The sequence below is a fragment of the Ambystoma mexicanum genome, chromosome 2p (assembly GCF_040938575.1).
Source record: "Ambystoma mexicanum isolate Mex_15411 chromosome 2p, UKY_AmexF1_1, whole genome shotgun sequence".
Classification (NCBI taxonomy): domain Eukaryota; kingdom Metazoa; phylum Chordata; class Amphibia; order Caudata; family Ambystomatidae; genus Ambystoma; species Ambystoma mexicanum.
In genome coordinates, this window is record NC_090923.1 from 1,350,862,424 (window position 1) to 1,350,879,891 (window position 17,468).

The following is a 17,468-nucleotide window of genomic DNA, read 5'->3' on the forward strand; positions in this document are numbered from 1 at the left end:
TAATGAGGGGTAGACTGAAAATCCGACATGGATCCTGCCCTCGAGGCCTAGAGTTGGATTACCCAGGCTCAACCAACACGTGTTTCGACCTTTACAGGTCTATCTCAAGGCTGTTAAGAAGCTCAAAGAAGCACTCCAAAGGGCCAACCTAAACTTGGTAACACTTACAATAACTGGATCAAATTTTCATCCACATAATTCCTCTACAATTGAACGTTGCTGGAATTCTACTGCCAATTGAACATCTGATCTCCAAGTGAAATACAATTACAAGCTGAGTTTGTTAGGCTCAACTCAGCCCCAGTGGGCTCAAATGGCATGCCATGTGTTGCCTATGGGCTCAGAACATTTATACAGGAAAACACCCATGCATTTCAGTGAAAAGGGAGACTCAGACATGACATGATATTGTCAAGAAACAATGTTTCAGGTGAAAGAACAGTGTTTCAGCGTACAAGTCTTGGGCAGGGACTGTGTTCAGGCTTCATAATCAGGATGAGAGACATTTAGTGGTACATTTCCATTCTTGCTGTGCAAGCTACTTTACATTTCCCACAATTTTTGGTGCATACTGGTCCGCTTACTATCCGACAACTTCTGTCTGCTGAAGCCGCTTTTCCTAGGAAAGCGGCACTCTAAAACATGCTTATATGTGCCAAAAGGGAAGCGCGTCTTAGGCGAATAACTGTGGAAGCGAGCACCGCTAGGCACTAGGTGGTGAAGCCTTTGAAGTTAGGTCATGCGCATTCGATAATGTGGCTCATGCAGCAATGGTAATAAGGCACTGTTAAACATGGCAGTCAGCATTGGCTGATAATATTAAGCCAGGAAAAAGTTAGAAATTCATAACAAAATTTCAAAACACAGTTTTCCCCCCACCGATTCTATGCACAATTATTTTCATGGATTCAGACGCATATGACTTGCCTATGGGTCGAGTATCAACAGGCAATATCCAGTATCAACCATTCACATTAATTACCAGTCTGGGCTTCCCATTGCCTCTCCCCCTCCTTTTTTGCGACTACTTTGGAACCTTTTTCCATCAAATGAGGAGCATCCACTGACATTAAAGGCATTTCGCAGGAAATTCAGACAGTACACTTCTCTTATATGCAGATGACCTACTGTTTATACTCTCACAGCCAGCAGTTTATATCCCAAAGCTTATATCTCTTGCAGAGGAATTGAGACCTTTTCAGATTAATTGGCATACAACAGAATTGCTACCTCTGATCATGGGAGAATATTTTCATGCCCTAGAGCAATCGCTGGGCTGCTGATGCACAAACTAATTATTTTGATATTGACCTTCATAGATATTTACGTGTTGTTGTAAAGATTAACTTTGGAAAATGGTGGAAGAAAATTACAGAGAATTAAAAATATTCTATGCTCCCCTACCTTTTATGGGTAGATTATCTTTTTATAACATAATAGCTTTAAACAATAAAATAAAAATAGCTCTGTAGATAATATACCCTTTTAGTGGTATTCTACTTCATATGGAGGGCCATATGGAAAAAGATTCATTTATTCCTTGTAAAGGAGGGAAAGCTAGACCTGTGTCAGGATAGAGCTGAGTTGGGGGAGGGGTTATAAGAGTTCCCACTCTAAAATGGTACTTGTGGGCATCCAGATTAGCATGTTTTCCTAGAGTATAGGTCAGTGTGTTCATGGTGGGTTGGCTTTGAATCCCTTCTGCTTTCCCCATTTAACACTGGGTCATTCTGGGCCATTCTGGGCCATTCTACCCCTTTGGTGCCTTAAATCTTATTCTCACCTGTTCAAAACGAGGATGATTTGCCATTTATAAATCACTAGACCTTTCACTTTATCTTTCGTACAATTCGCTTTTATGGCTGAATGAATATTTTTCCTGGTTGACTGAAGTTGATTGTTTTGGAGACCGTGGATAGAGAGCAGTTTTGATGGAGGAGTGAAGGAGTAAGGTACACTCTACTAGGTACAAGAGAAAAATCCATATGTGGATGCCCCTCTGCTACTCAAGCAATCTGTTTCCAACAAAGCCCATGGTGTACTTCAACTAATTGATCTACTTGCACTAAGGCTAGTAAGGATCAGTCTATATCTAGTGGCTTATGGCCCAGGAGAGGTGATGCGCCTGAAGTAAGTTTTGTGGAGTTAACTAGAGAAGCCCATCAGGAAGCCTGCCACAATCTTCTAGTAACTGGTGACGACCTTGAGAATGATCAATCTAACCCAATGCTGGGTGTAAGAGATTTTGAGCCCCCTGTATGACTGGTCCTTTATATTGCAGCAGGGGAAGCCTATCCCCAGGTATGCATACTGTAAGGGATCAAGAGTAAGTCTCGGACACAGTAACAGGTTTCTGGTTTATAATATTACTTTTATTGTCAAAATAATAAAATGGGTTGAGGAAATCCTACCTGTCCTTGGGTGTATGAGGGGTTTCCCTGACTCAACAAAACTAATGAACATCTGTGTCAGGATGTTAAACACTGTCCTCTGTCCAAAACTCTAAACTAACCCTTACACGCTAAACTAAATATAAGGTGAAAATGGGGATTTCTATGAGCTATAGACTTATAGCTTTCTCTTGAAGTTCCAAACATACAAGTCTACGGTAAAGAAATAATGTTCCACCAGAAAAGAGGGGCAACCTACAGAGCATTAGAGTAGTCCAAGAAGCCCAACACCATTGCAGAAATCGCCACAGAAGGCAGGCGAACAGGAAGACGAGGGATAACTTTGCAAAGGACCCCAAGCTTAAACTAGATGGAATGGCAAAATGCGCTAACCTGAGTCTTAATGGACATTGAGGATGAAAGCTTAATGCCTAAATTCTTAACCTGTACAGGCTTCTGCAGAGGAACAAGGGAGGGGGGGTGGCAGTATTCTGCGATCCATAAGGCAGAGCTACAGACTGGGCCCAGAACCAAAACTTTGATTTTGTTTCCATTCAAGAGCAACAAATTGTCGCTCATCCAAGTATTGGACGCTGACGGACAAACCTGACATCGAGCGAGACGCTTGTGTACCACAAGAGATAGGGGGGGGGGCAAAAAGGAGAGGGCAAAAGAGATTGAGAACGGCAGGAGACAAAGGAGCAGGACTAAGCAAGCACCGAGTCTGAGATGCCTGCAGAGGCAAGCCTGTCCACTAACAAGGCATGATAGATGGTGTTGAAAGCTTCAGACAATTCTAACAAGATCAGAGCCCCAAAACCACCCTGTTCCAAACGAGCCATGTTGTCCACAACGGACACCAACACATACTCAGTGCCACGCCCAGTCAAAGGGGTATGGCTCTTCCCTTGTTGCATCGACTTGTTATGGCTTCTTGTTTTCAGAGGGGTTTTGACCCCTGAGCTTTCTTTATCCTTCTCCTCTCCCTGGTATAATCTCCCGCCCGGGTATTGTAGTTTATACTTAAAAAGAGGTCTGGATCTTACCTTTGAGTCCATTTATTACTGCTCCACACTTTCATTGTGGACGGGAGGGTGGTTTTAACCCCTTGTCTCTTCTCACTTTTCCTTTCACCACTGGTTTACTCTCCTGCCATGGTGTTAAAAATGTCTTACTTGGGTGCGAGTCCCAGACTTATTGTTTTCCTCGTTCACTATCTTGCTGGGACCACTTTGCTCTTTTTTCACTTTCTTCTGTAGCCATGAAACAATCTCTCTCTCCAGTATTGTCACCAACCTTCCCTTTTATAATGTTTATATCAATTCCATTGTCTTTACTCTGGCTTTCAACAATGCCTGTATCTGTATCAATTCCACTGCCTTTACTTGGGTTTTTAACAATGTTTGTATTTGCATTCATTATGTTACTTCCTTCGCTTGGGCCCTCTCGCATTGTGTGCGGTGCGCAGTATTCACCCTGAAGCACCCTGGTAATCCATGTACTCTACCTGGGCTTACCAGTATTTCGTAGTGTCTTTGGTGTTCTTCGCCTTTCCCCGTCCTCTTCGCTTCTGACCTGGAGAATGGCAATGCTTCCAGTGAGCCGCTTCGTTTCCGCTGGGCCTCCTTCTGTGTTTGGCAGCTCCAGCTGCCCGTGATAAGGAAGTGGCGACTTACTCCCGGCTTGGCTTAGCTGTAAATCGTATTAGTCAGCCTCTGTACTGTGTTCTGCAGTCCGCTCGCCTCTGGTGTCTTAAACGCGTTAATACAAGTCTGATGCACATGCAACTCTCTTTCTCCTTCTCTCTCCTCCTCTGTCCCTCTGTCCCTCTGTCCCTCTCTCCCTCTGTCCCTCTGTCCCTCTGTCCCTCTCTCCCTCTGTCCCTCTGTCCCTCTCTCCCTCTCTCCCTCTCTCCCTCTGTCCCTCTCTCCCTCTCTCCCTCTCTCCCTCTCTCCCTCTCTCCCTCTCTCCCTCTCTCCCTCTCTCTTTCTTTTTCACTCTCTCCCTCTCTCTTTCTTTTTCACTCTCTCCCTCTCTCTTTCTTTTTCACTCTCTCCCTCTCTTTCTTTTTCACTCTCTCCCTCTCTCCCTCTCTCTTTCTTTTTCACTCTCTCTTTCTGTCTTTCTTTTTTACTCTCTCTTTCTCTCTTTGTTCAACTGTTTCATTTTAAACATCCCGGTCTTACTTAGCATTTTCCAGTGACTAGAATGCAGCGTTGGTTTGCTGTGTTTGGTCATCCTCATTACCCCATCCCTCTTCCTCATCTCAGTACTAGAAAATGGGCGGTGAGGTGCATAACATTGTTGGCTAGAAAAGCCTAGGAATTCAGTATCTACATTACAATAAGGGATATAGGAGTGTGGAACAGGTCTTTAGGTGTTACTAAGAGTTACAACTGAAGGGTTGTTTAGATACAGTATTCTCGTCTCCCTGGAGTTTGCCTTCCCTTACATGGTCCTCCTGCAGAAAGCTTCCCTAGGGTCAGAGTCTAGTAGCTTCTGCCGTTCCCTGGCCACATAAAGGAAGCTTCCCTCCAGAGAATCGGTGACAACATTGCTAGATTCGTCACAATGCCTAAAACTTCTGCTGTGGACCCCATCTTAATGCATTGTCTGCAGGTTTGTCAGGTGAGCCTCAAGTAATGTGTAAGAGATTGAACGTCTTTATTAAACAGAGTGAGGTTTTCCAGAGGCCTGGAATTTATCCCAATCTGCTCGTAGCTTACCATTTGAATGTGTGGTTGACGTGGGACAGGTCCGTCAATGGGCTAGGTGTCCTTAGGATGTTGGGGCATGTTAACTATAAGGAAATCTGGGGCTTTGGTGTCAACTGGCTGGCCGTTATGAAGAGAATTATTAAGCTGCGGAAAGTCTCCATGGCTAAAACCAAAGATAAAATGATTTCCCTCCACGCTAAGGTAGTAACATTAGCAACTAACTGCAGAGTTGGAAATAACTTGCCTTGGTTGTCCCACTCTGCCCACGATATCTGCTGCAGAGATTGTAATTATTGGATTCTTGACTTTGGGATATGCCAACCACAAACAGTTTGCTGCACCTAGGGAGACAATGTAAAGGGTGGTAATATCAGGATTGATGTCATGACACACTATGAGTGGAAAGAGATTGTCTGATCATTTGGCCAAAGGCAGAGAGACTACTCATATTCTGAGAATATGTGAAAGTAATAATTGCACTGTGAAAGGCTCAGTTGAAGCAGAGCCACAGACCCCAACTTCCCCTGGTGCAAAGGTGCAAATCTCTTAAGACTAGTACGCTGCGTCTTCCCCCTCAGGCCACACCCCTGTTAGTTGTTCTAATATAGGTTCTTTTGTTATGAGATGCGCATTTGGAATTGACTGCCTCTTTAATCCTAAACTCTGCCCATATTAGTAATACTCAAACAAGTTCATCTTCGCCAGGACAACACATTTTGATGCCAAGGAGAGTGGTATGGGTTGGACATGGTTTGAAGTCCCGCAATGGAGGTCTGTTATTGTTACTTGCAGAAGCGCACCGATTACTGGAGAACTTACACTCCTGAACAACACAAACACAAAAGGGAGCATGATTGAAGCAGTTCCTTTGGGTTGAGATGAGCCATGACATAAGAATCATCTGTCCCACAACAGACCTCCTTCTCATGATTCCATGAATATCAAGCAGAGGATGTTTCTGTTTAATGAAGGCCATAATAGGTCATCTAATGCTTGGGATCCATAGTCTGGGAGGAAGGGAGTAGTGTGAGTCTGTGGTGCTATTATATTGCTTCTGTGGAACGAAGGGGTGTGATTCTGTTTTGCTGTCCTGACATTGCAGTTGATTCAAAGTTACCGGCTATTGAACCCAGTCTGCAGCTGTCCCTTTAAGGATCTTTCTACTGCTGCGGCGTACAAGCACACTGACGTGCTGTTTAAATTGCACCGCACCTCGCCCTTGCGGCGCTAAGCCCTGTGGAACGAAGTGCTATGATTCTGTTTTGTTGTTTAGCTGGAGAGCGGTGCCCTTGATGACCGCGAACTCAGGGCCACAGACCAGGAGGAAGACGCTCCAGCACCGGCGGATGTTAAATCCGTGGACCGCAATGAAAGCGGCGACCGGTTCCCGACCGGCTCAGGTAAGTGAGCGGGGTGATGGGCTTTCTGGCCCTGCGGAGACGATTGCGTTCCCCCCTCTTTCACCCACGCATCCAAAATCCGTTGATAGAAGCTCGTCAACGCCTGCACATACGCCTCTTGTAGCGGTTGAGGCAAACGACTTTATTGAACTTAATGAAGTAAACATTGTAAACAAAGTTCCCGCCATTCACATGCAATTACAGCCACATGAGCCCTGCGATGAGCAGCCTTGGGTAACTGACTCAATTGATTCAATTCCTCCTTCTCCTGCCCGCTTGTCTGCAGCATCTGCATCAGCATTTGGTGAAATTATAAAGCAAAATGAGACTGTTGGTTGTAAGGGAATTTAACACTAGTTGCACTAGCTGCACAGCCTTCCACCCTACTTTCGCAGGAAAACATGCACATTCCTCCTTTGGCAATTAGTCCGGAAGCTTTTTACTCGCCCTTTGATCTGACTGATGTCGAAATGATTGAAGCTGAACCCCCAAATGTGAATATCTCAGTCGAACTTCATTTACCTCCTACAGCCACCTCAATTGCTGCAACTGGCAGACCTGTAACATCAGACCTGAGTGAAACTTTGCCTATTTCTACCGACATGTCAGCAATATTGGTTTCATCAACTGGCCTGTCGTCAAATGATGGCACCTCAATTATCATAGAAAACACTAGTAAATCTTGTGCTCCGCTTGGTACCCGTACATCTACGGACTGTACTACTTCGAATATAACGCTGATTACACCTTCAGCGTGAAGGAAAAAGACTCATTACAAATTTAGACCTGCACCCGATGTGAATATTGGAAAGGAACCTTCAAAACCTGTTAATCACCAAGATCTTGACATCTTCCCACCAATTTCTAAAGGGCAAAAAATGGTTATCCCAAAGAACTCCAATCTGAGTTACCTATTAAGATCAACAAGTTAAACACAGTAGGAAAAAACGTCAATATTGGAAAAAACAGTAGAAGTTTCAGTATTGAAGGACGCGAATCGCGCCTGATGGCACAACTTGATGCTGACTATGCCACTGCAAAGCAAAGGTTGCTAACATATTATGATCAACGTCATCAATCCTGTCTTTGGCCAACGCAACAGATTAATTCAATTGAATCAACCGATTTGGTCAAGCAGGGAAATCATCCTCGGTAAGACCACTCGCCATCAAATGTTGATGGAATTGACCTGACTAGCCACTCCCCTGGCTCTGCTAATGGAGACCATGAAATAAATCAGAATGTGTTTTTAAATAACAGTGTGGCTGAAGGTCCTCGAATAAGCAACTTGGCATCTTCAAGCACTCCCAGAGCTAGCCCTTCCTTGTTGAAGAAACAATTGCCTGATCACTCGAAAAAAGCTAAATCGAGCACTCAACCATCATCACATGAGGACACCTCCTCGAGCCTACACTCTTGTACTGATGGCTCTTCATCGTCATCCCAAAAATCTAGTCTTTCGACTGCAGCCGCCACACAGCTGTACAATAATGTGCTTGCCGCGACCTCGAACGCGATGATTCCCTTTAAAAAACTTTATGAATTGATCCATGATGCTTTAAAAGACCAGACAGCTCTAATTGCAGAATTATCCGACAAAATGGTGAAGACTGAAAACTTCAATAATTTTCTTAAAAATCAGATGTCGAGAGAAGCTGATCTTACCACTCGGTGGCAGGTACGCCTGACTGATTTAGCCGCACGTCATCATTGCCAAAATGACACCTTGTCGGAAGGACTATTGGCCGCCATAAAGTGGATGCGGCACAACATTGATGTTGCCTTCTCCAACTCAGTATCGCAACATCCACTAACCGCAAAAACGTCAGGGCAACGAACAACAGAGTCCACAATTGAAAGTGCGACAGATGATCTTCCAAACGCGTTGGCCGGGCAAAAATCTAGCTCGGAAATTACTTCTTTGGCATCCTTGAGTGTGTCTCAAAACGGGCAACCCAATCAACCAATTCTGACCCCTAATCTTCCAGGCTGTCAGTCGCAGCCTGAGGAGCTTCAACAAAATTTAAAAAACAGCAAGGACAACACCGAGAAGGAAATCCCTACTATAAGTAAGAGTTCAAAAGGAGCACCTTCTGACGCGGAACAGCCAGCAGTAATTCTATTAAAGAATAAGAGACAGGACTCTGTTTTCAGTTCCGCAGTGTTCGTCAAACTCGTTTGGCATTTTCACGGGAGCTGCGAAATCAATAACTGCGTTGCATCTTGTTCCATTATCCAAAACTTCAAAAACTGCGAAGAGCTCACGGGTCTCCAGTAAGCCTAATCCTAAACGTCCTCGTGCTGCAATTGATAAATCGAAAGTAAAAAAATTTATCAGAAATTTATCATCGCCGAAAAAGTTGGGGTTGTTCACACGAACACCCCAACCAGAAGAGGTTGAGGCCAAAATCACCGCCACATCAGCGAAAGGTGTAAGACCAACTTGCGTGCCGGCTCACCTTTCAAACAAAAGGCGAAGAATAGAGTCTGAGAGTGGGACAGTTGAGAGCTTAGACAGTAGCTCTGAAATAGACCTTTGTGATCTTTCTACCTATTCACACCGGGACGACCTATTTGAGAGACACAATGCGAGTGAAAATGATGACTCACATTCCCTCCCAACCGATGTCCAGGGTCTGTCAAAACCTTCCACAAATCAAAGGTCCAAGCCTGCGGTCCTCTCTCTTCGTGTTGGAAATGAAAATCCTAGAGCTCGAGAACAACGTGTGCATCCAACTGAACACTCATCAAGATGGAACCCTAAATGTACCCAAAATCAACAAAGTAAGAAGGTGCACCACGTATCCAGAGCTCATCAAACTCTCTTCTTCTTCAATTGCCCAAACTGGGAAATTACGTCTTCAAAATATTCAAGAAGATGACGTCAATCTAAACTGTGCTAATGTGATGAGACTATTCAAATGTATTCCAACACTAAGCACAATTGAATCAGCGGACATCAAGCTTGTCGAATATCCAACAGAACGTATGGCTGATCAGGTCATTTTGCACATTGCTTCCGCCTCTGTTCACAAATACCTTCATGCGCGCCTCTGATGAGCTACTGGCTTTTGGTTTCGACATCTCGATCGAACCTCCGGCACAGACAAAGAGCACCAACGTTCACGCTCTCTTGCCACCATCAAAGGCTGACGCCACCATAAGCTGTAACGAGCTAAGGCAGTCGCTTGCTGAAATTTCATCAAGGCACAATCAAAATCTTCAGAGTAGTCGAAAATCAAAATGGGATAACCAAAACTCTCGCTCCCGTGACATGAGACAATAGCCATGACCAACTAGCCGTGAACCCTGGTGCGAGTTCCTATCATGGAACACGAGAGGGTTCACGCATCTTTTTAACAACTTTGACGCTAATCTCCAGCGAGTGTTTGTAATCTGTTTACAAGAAACGTGGCTTGTTGAGGCTCCAACGAGAGATGACTTTGAAGTTCATTTGAACCCCGCCATAAAAAACCTACAAGATCGCCCCTATTCTGGGCTACTTACAATGATCAAAGTCACTAATTACTGGAAAACCTTGGAAGTCTCCAATCCAAATTCTTTCATTCAGGAGATTCTCATGCAAACAACTCGAGGCATTACAGAAGAACGGCAAAACCTTCTGATTATCAATGGATACTGGAATCCTCATAAAATCAGCACAGCTCATTTTTTAAAGGCCATTACTAGTCTCATAGACAATGCTGTCATAACACACAGAAATTTGTTTATAATCTGCTGTGGGGATCTAAACTGCTCCTGGTTTGGCTTTGACTTCACCCGACAGTTATACTTACCACTGGCTGAACACAAGCTTTCTAGCCGAAGCAAGGAATGGATGAAGGCCCTACAAAAATCGAAATTGCCACTTGGTGAATGGAAATGTCAAAGGTGATGACCCCCACCCCCCATCTGCAACCTGGCATCGTGACACCTCTCATAGTGTCCTGGATTACTTTTGGGTGTCTCAAAATATGGTGGACAAGATAACCAACTTGAATGTTGATAAAATGCGTAACAGCTATCACAACCTTTTACGCCTCTCGTGCACGATGGCGTGGTCATTCTCAGAAGGACAATATGAAATTCCCATTTCAGTTAATGCTGGGGGCAACCGCTTGCGAATAAATGGACCTAAACTCCAACTATTGAGTGAACAGTTTTACAATCTTTACGCAGATCAAAATGTCAACTACATGCCATTGGTTAGCAAAATGAAGTCCACCATAGTTGCAGCACGATCAATGGGAATGTCCCATAAACATATGTCAAGCACAATTATCTCTGATCAAAAGAAAACGATGAGAGCTGACTTAAGACTGCTGAAAAGGTTCTCCAGTTCCTCCAAGAAAGCTGAGAAGATAAGAAAAGAAATTAAACAAAGGCGCCAGGTGTATCGTAACTGGCTGAAATCTCACAAGATGATTATCCAACAAAACAAGGCCGAAATAATGATGAAAATACTGGTGACCAAAATACCCGTCAGATATGGGACATCTTAAACTCTGGTAACTCTCGATGCTCGGCGCATATATCCAACAAAATAAACAGTGCAACCTGGGTAGAGCACTTCTCTGAAGTTTATCAGCTTCCCCAAGAAGGATGTCAAACAGATACAAAGTTATCCGGATCTGTTTGGGAGGTGACGATGTCTGTTCTTGAAATAGAAAAAATGATCAAGACTTTGAAGAACTCTCATGCCGCAGGTCCCGACATGATCACCAATATCATGTTGAAAAAACATGCTCGGAATTGGGCCATCTTGATTGAAGCCCTGTTAAAAACGATACAAACTACAAAGCAAATGCCTGATTCATGGCTGGAGGCAATTGTGGGTCCAATATTCAAGCGGGGCAATCGAGCGACACCAACCAACTATCGCCCGATTGCCCTCCTTGATACTATTGGAAAAATTCTGGGTTCGTACCTACGTCAAAAACTAGACGCATGGGCTTCAAATGCAAAGATTCTAGACATCAGACAAACAGGTTTTACCAAGGGTGTGGGTGTTGAAGTCAATTTACTTATACTAACCATCCTAAAGCTGGAAACCTTGAAAACAGGAAAAAAACTATTCTTTGCCTTTATTGATCTACGTCAAGCTTTTGACATGATCAACCGTGAGCTGCTCTGGACAAAATTAAAAAATTGGTACTGCCCGAGATCCATATTAGAGCCAATACAAGCCTTACATTCGGGCACATCAATGCAAGTACGGCTAAATAACCAAGGCGACCTGTCACCAAAAATCTTTACACACAGAGGCGTGAAGCAAGGATGCCCAATGGCAGCTGAGCTCTTTAAGCTCTTTATTGCAGATGGTCCAGCTAGCTTGAACCAGGTCCAGTGTTTTCTCCTAAAATCAATAACACTCCAATAAAATGCATAGCATATGCAGATGATCTTGTTTTAATTGCCCGCACCCAGATTGGCCTTCAACGGTTGCTGAGTAACCTCAGCGACTATCTAAAACAAAATGACCTGAAACTGAATGTCGATAAAACCAAAATAATGGCTATTGGTTCAATAACATCTCGAAAAGATAAAGCCTTCAAATGGACTATCGAGAATAACATCTTGTCAACAGTGAATTCTATTCGCTATCTTGGCGTCATGTTTAATAACTCCGTAAACGAACATCATTGGAGGCAAGATTTAATTGCACGGATGAACCAGTTTGCAATTCAAGGGGCCAAGATTAACACTGAATATGGAAAATTCAGTCTGTCACTAGTCTTGACATTTTATGTCCAAGAAGTAATTCCAGCGATTGCCTTTGGTGCTGAGGCCGGCTGGAATTTGGATGAACAGACGTGGCATAAACTCGAAGCAATGTTCTGGAGGCGCGTTCTAAGACTCCCAAACTACGTATCCATTATTGCGATCCGTTATGAGTTATCTCTGAATTCCCTACACTCTGTGGTAATTTGGAAATCGATGTGCGTTGCTGCACCGAGACCTGCTTACCAAATTCTAGTTGGGAAATACGAAGCCGCCAATGATCAACTGCTGGATGCCTGGAAACAAGCCCTGGCCAACCATCTAACCAATGCAGACATATCAATTGACGACCTAATTAATTTGCCACAGTTGGCAAAAAAGAAATTTGAAAATTGGTCTTGGATTTGCAACTCAGAACATCGAAGCACACTGAAATCCACGCTGAAATCAGAAACTAGTGTCCATAAGTTGAATAAACCTTGTAGATATTTGGTAAAATGTCCCGATTCACAATACCGTGAAATTTTTTTGAAGTTCCAGCTAAATACTATTCAGACTAAAGAAATGCTGTGGCAACGCAGGAACAAGGATACTATAGATAACATCTGTCAATTTTGTTCTGACGCCATACAATCGTCACAACATCTGGTGACGGTATGCTCAGGGCTAAATACTCAACGACAATGCCATCTTGGGAAATATGCCCCGCTTGATGATGACATGGCAAACTGGTGGGGCCGTGTGATTGCTGGACATGATATCCAAATAACATGTGCTGTTGTCAACTTTCTGGACTCTCTTCTCTTGCACTCTGAGGATTAGTTAACTAATTCCTTTTTTTTCTGGCATTGGCATTCATAGAATTTGAATTCAGTTGTTTAAGTTTTTTCTATCACTCAACTACTGACCAAAACTTTATTTGATAACTGGCCCTGATCCTTGCATGATTATGCATTCTTTTGGTCCGAAGATAACTTAGATATCATGTGGAACCATGACATAATGTCACTTGTTAATGCATCTTGACGTCTGGATGGAAGACGTTTTCAGACGTAAAGGTTCTCTTCTATTTAACAAAAGTTATGCTTGACCGACTTTTTTAAGTTGTGATCTTATAGCTGAAGTTTCATAAAAAAAATAAAAAAAAATTATATTGCATCATCAAATCCTGCTATTGAATTTTTTGTGTGAGCTGCTTGACTGTTTGCATTACAATCTTAGTTACTTGCTTCACTCAATAGCATTCATTGATACCATGTAACAAATGTCTTTCCTCTCCAGATTGTCCGGTTTTTGTTAAACTACCAGATCATGAGGATGCTACCTGAAATGCTTCAACCATTGTATCTTGAAATATTGTTGGTCTGCCTTATAAACTGCTGGACAAATCGTTCCTATTCATTTGTTTGACATGTGTGTGCTTTAGGAGACCTGCATGGACATAGCACCTAGTATAATAATTTCTTCAGTTATGTTGTTCAGTCTGTGAAAGGTTCCACCGGAAGAAACAAAGGTGGTCTGGCTCTTTTGCTTTTGTCTAGTTTAAGTCAGAAAGGGTACTCTGTTCTTTGACGAATCACAGGTATTCTCTCCCCCCCCCCCCCCCCCCCCCAACCCAGCGCCCTTGTGAGGCTAGGGAGGTGAGCCCGCTCCATGAAACTCTCCTTATGGATCAAGGCAATTGGGACCTCACCGAGAGCGACTCCCCTCCCCCTTTTGGGGACAAGGACTTCCAATTCCTGTGAGGAACTACCCACACCAATGAATTTGGTTGCATACATGGGACTACCTAGTAAGCAGAAGTGTGGCATCCCTATCTTTGGCTGAAGGCAATGCAAGATTAAACCCAAAGGCTGTTACGCTCACCTGAAACCCACGGGGACGCCACCCAGCCAGTTGGTCACTGGTATCCTTCTCTATGGTCCCCAGATGTGGTCTGCGGTGTAAGTTCTGCCTGGAAATACAGGAGGGCTGTGTTTAGGGCGGGTTGACCAAGGTAGTATTTCCCCCCACCTCCCGCGTGATCGGATTCCCTCTGGGCCCTCTCCTCACCTTGTTGTAGAAGTGGGCGAGCTCTCCGTCCTGCTTTCTTGGCAGGGGCGTGTTGTCTTTCGTGGGCGAGTGCGGTCTAGTTACTTGACTGACAGCAACCCGCTTAATGTCTTTCAGGTAGATCTTATTGCTGTTTTGAGTTGGTATTCCTGCATGCCTTTTTCTGTGTGGTAATGTCTCTGTTTCTGCTCCCTTGGGTGTGCGGAGCGTCCGTGAGGCGAACTGGCTAAATTGAAACTCGCCGGTAATAATGATGCCCAATGAGCGCTATGATGCGGTAAGTAAGCGCTTTGCGCTGCGATGTCTTTATTCGCTGACCTGTTTTTTCCTTCTTTTTTGTAGGTCGCGGTATGCTCTCAATAAGTGTGGATTCTCAAAGCGATGCCGATCGGAAGGCGACCAGCCAGGTAAGCCTTTTGAAAAGTTCGTACCTTGCTATGTCTTTAATGCCTCCTTTAATGTTGTCTTTTCGCTTCTTTCAGGTCCTTCGGTACGGGAGGCGAGCTGATCCAACGGAGCTGTTCAGGAGCTGAGAGCGAATGAAGATGGAGAATGCAGGTAAGATGCTACTGCTAACGATGTTCTTTTGTCTTTCTGCAGGTGCTGGTTTGCCCAGGCTTGAAAGGTAGCTAGACACAGTGAGCGTCACGTTGCAGACTGCAAAGTAACGCAAAGCGTGTGGTCTTGTCTGGGTGTGGTTTAAATAGCCCCCACAAAGTAGTCCAGGTAAAGTAGTCCCTAGGCCATCACACCCAAAACACTATACCGCATAGCTTGATTCCTAGAACCAAGCTATGTGGATGCCTCCATGTTGGCTGATTGCCTAAAAAGTAGTTCCTGGACACATGTCTCTCACGATGTATGAGCCTGGTGCCAGAAGCGCCAGGACTAGCCCCAAGAGGGCCTGGGAAGTGGATGCCAGGTCTTATTTGGGATCCGAGTCCTGATTCCACCTGGCAAATAGACTTGCCAGTGGGGATCTGGGATTAGGGTCGTGACAGTGGCACAAGAAAAGGGAAGATGTCTCTTCAATGCAAGAGGCATATTTCACTGTGATGAGGAGGAAGAGGAGAGAGGAGCCTGATGCACAGGGGAAGCCCCCTGACATCATTACGATCACTGGAGTCAGAGCGCAAGCTAGTCACAGAACACATGACTTGTGGAGAGAGAACTCTAGGACGAGAGGTCAGAGAAATGGCATATGCAAGGAGAGTCTCGGTTCAACCGAGAGAGGAACAAACAAACCTGGTGGTGGCGTGATCACAAGCTTTACGTGGTGGGCAGGATGCCCCCGAAACAGCGCTGATACCACCCATGCGGGAAGCGGGGGTCGCTTCCAACCAGCAGCACCTGTATGAAGCAGGAGTCCGACGTGGACCGGAGAATGAGAAGCAGAGTGACAGAAAACAGTCCAGAGCAAGAGCCAATCCCAATCACTGGCCCCTCCCAAGTCCGAGAAGTGGGAGTCCCGCGGGATACTGTTATCAGAGAAAACTCATAGCAGTCACGCGAACGAGACAAATGTGCAACAAAGTCAATTAAGAAGTGAAAAGCCTGGAAGAGAGGGGCTGGTCTACACAGCTGTTCTATAATCAGTAAAAGAAGAGCAACTTTAAGACTGAGAACTTATGCTAATGAGGGTTTAGACACTGGTGAAGGAAAACCCTTTTCAAGCATTCTTGGAGGGGAGGCCTGAGAGGAAATTACAAGTAAAAAATCAAGAAATCTTACAGTGGAATACACCCTAAAACGGGGACCACAGAAAGTACGAGAGAGAAGTGTTTTTGAGGAGCTACAAGAATTGATTGCAGATACTATCTCTCCCACCAAGAGTTCTAGTTCAAGAGGCTATTGAATGAACTGGAGAGGAGGCCAGGCGAAGGCAAATCATTCCCTTGGTCTATTTTAAGTTAGTTAAAATTAGTGGCAGGGCCAGATAGGATAGTTTGGATGGAGGACATATTTTCCTTTGGACTTCATGACCTCGGACGAGTAACTTTTAGTTTCTTTAGATAGGTAGGGTGCTCCCTTTGGTGGTAGGGAAAGTTAGCCTTTCTACCTAAATTTATTTTAAAAAGAACCTGAACAATGTCTTCCAAGTGTCCTAGTCCTTCTTACGACCTGCCACAGTTCCTTGACTGTATTTATTTTGTGGAGTTAATTTTTTAACATTTTTGTTTGAGTTTTAATATAACAGAACCACAACACTATCACCCGCCCCTCCTCCACCACCTGTGATGCTGGAACTGCATTGGAAGGACCGGGCCTCCATGTCCTTGTCCTGTACTCCTTTTATCATGTGTGTCCCGTGTAATTTTCTGCACAGGAGTCCACGTGGGACTCCTGGCAGTGCAGCTCTTCCTCTTTTTGGTTTGGTGAACAGACCCTTGGGATACCCTTATGGCACCTATGGGTGGGGGTACAACCCTGTACCCTAGTGTATGTTTTTGGGTACCTGTGTGTGTGGCCCAAAGAGCAGGGTATGGGCTGGTGGCACTCCATGCAGAATTTGACAGGTGCTCCGAGTATCCTCCATTTTGGGATATCCAGGCACTGCCATTGGAATCAGTTGATTCCTGATAGGAGACAAGATGGCCCCTGTGGCCTCTTGCTTTTTATTGCCTGTTACCTTGTTTTCCCAAAGTCCTGGGAAGCCCTGACTCTGTCCCTTCCCCTGACGGGCTGTTGTGTGGAAGTTCCATATATGGTATTGTGGGGAAGTCCAGGCCAGACTAGCTGGAGCCTTCCCAATGACTGTATGTTGTGGTTACACCCTTTGGGTGGAACCTGGGTGAATGGAGTGTGTGACCAATGTACATTTCATGTTATGGGTGTTTGGTTTCTGGTGTGTGACACAATGAATGAGACAGCCGTGCCTAAAACTGGCATTAATGCAGTGTGAAGTGCTGAATGGCTGGGTACTTGTCCCAATCCACATTCCACGTTGTGAGTGTCTGGATGGAGAAGAATGGCCTGAATGCACTGTGAGCCTGATTGCCTGCCTGCATGAATGTCCCGCTGAATGATTGGCTGCTGAGCTTGGCCCAGCAGTGTGAATGAGCGACAGAACCGTATATCTGGGGACCTCTCACCTACCGGAATTGTTCAGACGCTGATGTCGAAACTTGATGCCTACCTTGAAGCCCAGCTAGAAGAAGGCTTTGCTGCTGCATTCCTTCGCGGCAATC

At 44.7% G+C, this 17,468-nt stretch overlaps 1 protein-coding gene across 7 annotated transcripts in view; it reads left to right on the forward strand.

Moving 5' to 3' along the window:
* Nucleotides 1-17,468, forward strand: part of TOM1L2 (target of myb1 like 2 membrane trafficking protein) — a 1,130,890-nt gene that overhangs the window by 220,437 nt on the left and 892,985 nt on the right. The window lies entirely within an intron of this gene.